General features: G+C 37.8%; 1 pseudogene; it reads right to left on the bottom strand.

Moving 5' to 3' along the window:
- Window positions 1–3,261: 3,261 nt before the first annotated feature.
- LOC149049873 (uncharacterized) lies at window positions 3,262–4,679 on the bottom strand (annotated as a pseudogene).
- Window positions 4,680–5,923: the final 1,244 nt, after the last annotated feature.

Raw genomic sequence — 5,923 nt, 5'->3', positions numbered from 1 at the left:
TTACAACTTCATTTTCTCGGCCTGAAGGTGGTTATATTAACAAGGTGACTGTTACATAAAAGAATTGGTCCGTGATTAGCGTGCGTGTATCGAGTAATGGATGCACGTGGGAAGTTTAGAGAGTGTGAGTGAACTCCTCGAAACGAACTCTCAAAATAAGCACTTTTCTGCGCTTTTAGGTTCACTTACGACACGTGATTTTGATACAATTCATTTAGGCACGCGCGAAATAAGCGGTAGGGATTATCGCGACTTTTTTATCACTACCTTAAAAAAAACAGTAACAACAACAACAACCATTTAGAGCGGCTGGCAAGCCATTATCAGTGTCTATTTTGGGGAAACCGAAAAAATTGGCCTCCCTCGGATTTTTAACAGCTCCCTTTTTCTGGCCATTGTTTTCTGTTAGGTTTCCTTGAAAAATTCTCTTAGTCGAAGTCTGTTCTCTGAGTCTAAAATCATGCGCGTCAACCAAAGCTTTTTCACATATATGGAAGTGTTGAGAATCAGCAAATGGGAAACTATCCCTCATCTTGTCATATAAAGTAAAGATGAAACCAGGCACAAACTTAAGTCGCTTTTCCTCTATCTTTTTCTGTAATCGTCACCAACTTGAGTTGCACAATTAAATTAGACGTGCGCATTCAACGTCTATTCTACCCCACGGAAATATAAATGCAATTTAGAGGAAAACAGCTCTGAACAACCAGCGGCTTTAATTTTCGCGTACTGTTCTGCAATCGAGCAAATTACCTAAATTCAGTTACAATTGGTTAAAAATTTTTCCCTTCAAAACCCATCGGGCAAACGCAATGGGGACCTGTGTACGGGGTCTTCTCCGGGCCTGGAAACCTGAAACATTTCCCACCATTGAGGCAATAAGTGTCCTTGAGTTGTGGGTCACATTCTGCAATAAAAAAAATGGTAAAGACATGGAACCTTAACAATGAAATTAATTTGGAAGGGAAGAAGCTTGAACAGCTCTTTTTAAATTCGAATCACTTTCTTTGTAGTGTGCACCTTCTTCTTCTCTCGATATAATAGTTTACCCAATTAGGATAGCAGTAAAAAGTCTAAATAACAAAAATATATAAACATTTGTTATAGCAGTGTACGATCTGTAGCACATTTTAAAACGATAACCATTTTTTCTTTGAGGGGCCAAATTACCGTCGGTCATTGAGGTGCCCGCAAGAAAGAGAGTTGAACGCTGTGCGATAGATAATACCTGAGAATCTAATAGGAAGCACATTTAGAAAAAAAAATGAAAGAAAGAATTAAATTAAATTAAATAAAAAGAAACGTTTGCGCCTTTTTTCATCCAACATACCGCTGGCATACCACTTGGCAAACCACTCGACTCTTCATAATTTCATCTGAATCCTCTTTAAGGGGAGCAGCTTCTGTTGCAAAAAATAATAACGGACAAGGAAAGAAGGAAGGAGGAAAGAAAGAAAGAAAGAAACTACAAATCATTAGTAGTCTTTTTCATAATGTTTTAAGTCATTTCTAAAACCGTAACACGTTATTCATTTAGATTTCCAGTAGCGTTATAGGGTGAGACATATTGCATACTTCAGTGATAGGCTACAGCAAACATTAATGTCAAAGCTATACACAAATTCACAAATAGCCTTTCGTAATTGTCCTGATTTGTGGCTTAAGTATCTCTTTTAGTACCTTTGCGTTTCTTAGCGGCTGTATAGTCAATCTCAGTCAGAAGATTGAGAAAAATCTTCCAGATATCACACGATCTATCGACAAAATATTCATCCATACAAATATAATCAATAATGGCATTGTTTCTGGCGCCTTTTCTGATGTTCTATATCGCTTTAGCGCTGATAATCTCCCGCTATCTTACTTTCACATTGAGCCCAGAAGAGCATTATTCAATGAAATCAGTTCCAATAGCATGTTCACCGTGCAGCAACCGTAAATACTTTTCACTCTTTGATAAACCAGCTTAAAGACGATCGACTTCGACTGAACGTGTTCGATACTCCAAATGTCAACCACGCAATCAATGTCAGAAATTAAATTTAGTTGAGTTTAGCAACGTTTACAGAGAGGAGGTAGGTGGCTCTATGTTCCATTATCCTGATACAGCTACCGGTTCTGTAATTCAAAACGCCAAAACACTACGCCACAGTTTGATGGCCAAGTGCAGAATATCGCACCTTCAGTTAGGGCAAATTACAATGATGGGTTTGCCAAAAGGAAAATACTTCTTAGTACTAATGCTACAAAAAACCTCTTAATTCCATTGAACAACTATAGTTTCTTCGAATCGTTTCAATCAGAGATAGCTTCATGTGGTAAGGTATCTATAAATATAAACCTAGAAAGTGATGACCATGTTATTTTCAGACCAGCCGGCGCGGCAGAAGATCGATATGTTATTTCAAGATTTGTTTTGTGGGTACCAAAGATGATATTCAATTATAAAGGTGAGAACTTATTCCTTGAAAAGTATTTGAAAACACACTCATGACCCTGTTTGAAAGAGAGAATAGAGATCGGGGTAACAACACGACAACAAAACGCAACATTCAAAATAACTTCTAGCGTTAAGAAAGCCAAGACACGTTTTTGTCTAGTGTTTGAACCTTGAAAAACAATCATCAAAAGAAGAGAATTTCTTCCTGTTCAACACATATAATATCGCAAATAATAGAACAATCTCGATGGCTCAACTTCAGCTGATCGATGGCATTTATTATCCGCAAGAGAGAGTGAATCATGAAATAGCTAAGACTTATAGAACTCTTATGCAATTTTCCCGTGCTTTCAAGTACCTATCTGACACGTCCGACGATCGATATTGATTTGTTTCAGAATCCATACGTTGTCCTCTATTCTGATTTATATAACCAAGAAGAAGGATTGAAGTCGGGCTCTACGAAACTTGAATTGAAATACACATTATCTGGTACACCTAATGCAGAGTACAATATGTTTGCCTTGATCCTGCATGAGGAAGAAATCAGTGTAGATGTGATGTCAGGAAAGTTTGTTCTGAGAGCTTAAACAAATGATGACTGAAATATTATCAATGCTTTTGTAAATTGAATAGGTTTCATGATAATTCAAACTATTAGGAGAAGAACTTTATTCGTTTGTCTCACGATGGAGTCACTTTGGATGTTGATCGCGACGTTTAGACTGCAATATTACTAGTCTCTATCAGGCGATGAGGTCGATTGTTTCCGTGTCGTTATTTGTAGCACGATGGTTCGTTGCTACTGGTGCATTTCGATCCTAATTATTATTCCGGTTGTCAGATGGTGTTCCCTCATAGGTCCTCATTGATCGGCTGTTGTGTTGTTTGATCGTGGGTATCCAAGCTTCGGGAATTTCGACTCCACTATCTCTATTGATGTTGTTAGGATGAAGTCTTACATGGATAGCCTCTTTGACCTTACGTGTGTACCAGTGGGGGTCACGATCAATAAACTTAACCTTAAATAGGAATATGCCCCGTTCCGTTGGCGTGCTCCGAAACCCAAGAGGTCTGAGTACGAGCAAACCGTATGTCTCTGTCATGTTCTTTTATCCTTTCTCGCACTGATCTCCCTGTTTCACTGATATACACTTTGCTGCATCCGCATGGGATCTCGTAAACGACACCGTTTTGTTTTGTTGGTTCTAGGGCGTCTTAAGGTCGCGCTAAGTGAGACCTAAGTATCATGTTAGGCTTGAAAACGGTTTGTTTTTCCCTTGATGCTGTAGGCAGCGGCGAAGAACCTCTGATACACCCTTTATGTAAGGGAGAAAGGCAGTGGATTTAGATTCCTGCGCGGGTTCTTTGTTGGCTGTTGCCCTTGTTCTAATGGTTATCCTTCTTCATAATTTACGAAAACTCGCAAAGAGAACAATGGTAACAGCCAACAAAGAACGCACGGTGACGTTTAAACTTTCCTAGAAGAGGAGGAAAACTAAAATACGAAAAGAAAAACCGAAAGTTACGTTTGAAGAGGCTTTGGTATTCTTATGACATTTCTCGTGGCCAGGAACGAAAATCGACAATTGGACGATTTGCTGCAAGTCGATTTTGGCCGTGTACCTAAAAAATTTCTTCTGTCGGCAAGGACCAATTCAAAAACTAAGAAATTCGTTTATTGAAAATTAGACCCATCGTTTGTTTTTGTAGTGATTCAACGCATGTTTTCATCTTGAGCGCACCAACGCACTCCACGATTTTTATTCAAGGATTGTCGATCTTTTTATTTTCATTCATTAATAAAGTTGACTTTTCTTTCCAGCAAGGGGCTATTGTGTTTATATGATAAACAAAATAATACATGCTTGCTCGTGGATACGAAATTTCTCTTGTGTTCAACTCGACTTCTTACTCGTTCGCTGCGCTCACTCGTGAGCTATCGAGCTGATCACTCGAAGAGAAAGTCCATATCTACGCGCTCCATTTTATATTCTCTATTTATATATGACTACGTATCATTCGTACGGGGTCACCTTTAGTGATAGTCAAAAAGAGAAATTATCAAGAGCGCTTCAACAGAGATATCCTATTACTCTACGCCCATCAAATAACGAGTTACACTGTAACGATGAATTCATGCTCACGAAAACGCACATCAAAAAGATACAGAGAGCAATGTCAACTGGTGTTGGTGTGGATATCAAAATAAGCAAATCGCACATAGCATTTACGTCATGTTGTGACTAGAGGTAGCTCTCTGTTTAGCAGTCTTATGACTCCAGCTCAAAGATTATTGTCTAATGTCGGCGCTACAGTTCTTCCTGGTTTGGCAACAGTTTAATATTGGAACACAAGATTATACAGATCATGTTATTGTGTCTAATGATAGCGATTTTGGATGGGATTTATTTCATGAAGTTTTGACCATTAAACATATGCATGCTGGAACTTATATGATCACCTATAATGACGGTCTGAAAACAGATAAATGAAGCGCTTTAACCTTACTTGGTGGGTCTGTTAAGTCAGATCGATTATTGAGAAGGTTCGAAAGTACTGGAAACAAATGGATCGACACTGGCATTTCGTTTATCGCAGATTTCAACGTTGATGAATCGGTTAGAATCAGAACGTCACCATCAGTTAATACAATTTTATTGCATGATCTTGATTATTCGACTATAACAATATTGAAAATTTGATTAATGTAACGTCATTATATATGGGAATATTTAATCGAAATTCAGACAAAGACAAACATATAAACTCCAATCTGACGTTGACGCTCTTCACGATAACAAGGATTATAAATCAGATGTGCATACGAAATCAGACCTTGACACTCTTTTCGATAAGAAACCTCATAAAACAGACGTATATATGAAATCAAATGGTAGTACTCTTAGATGACAAATGTGACAAAACAAACACAGAAGTGAAAATGAGGCCTGAAAAAATTCAGGCCTGTACGGGATTTGCACCCATGACCTCTGCAATACCAACCGAGAGCTGGTCATTATGTTGGATCCAAATGAACCTGTGAAGTGATGAATAAATGACTGTAAATATATGAAAATCGTATCTTTTTTTCAGGCTTATTTTCAGTACCGCCAATCCTTAAGCAGGGGTCATTACTGCGAAGATCGCTTTCGTATTCACTTCTTTATCTGCAGTTCACATACACGATTTTCATATTTTCACAGACAAAACTATAATTATCATAAAGGAAAATGGCTCATAATAATACACAAAAGATGGAATCTTATTATAATACATCAGTAAATCACAGCATCAATGTGAAACAGTCTAATGACGTTCATTTCGTTTGTGACTCAAACAATAGAAACAAACTCAAAATAATCAACACTGGTTTGTATACGATGACAATTTTCGATGAATGCAAGTCGACTCAAAACTCGCAATACAACTGAATATAAATAAACCGTTTACCAATTGCATTTACAATATAGGCCTTTTTAT

Source organism: Pocillopora damicornis, chromosome 2 (genome assembly GCF_964200805.1).
Source record: "Pocillopora damicornis chromosome 2, jaPocDami1.2, whole genome shotgun sequence".
Lineage (NCBI taxonomy): Eukaryota > Metazoa > Cnidaria > Anthozoa > Scleractinia > Pocilloporidae > Pocillopora > Pocillopora damicornis.
Note: the sequence above shows the minus strand (reverse complement) of the source record. Positions and strands in the feature narration are given on the sequence as shown.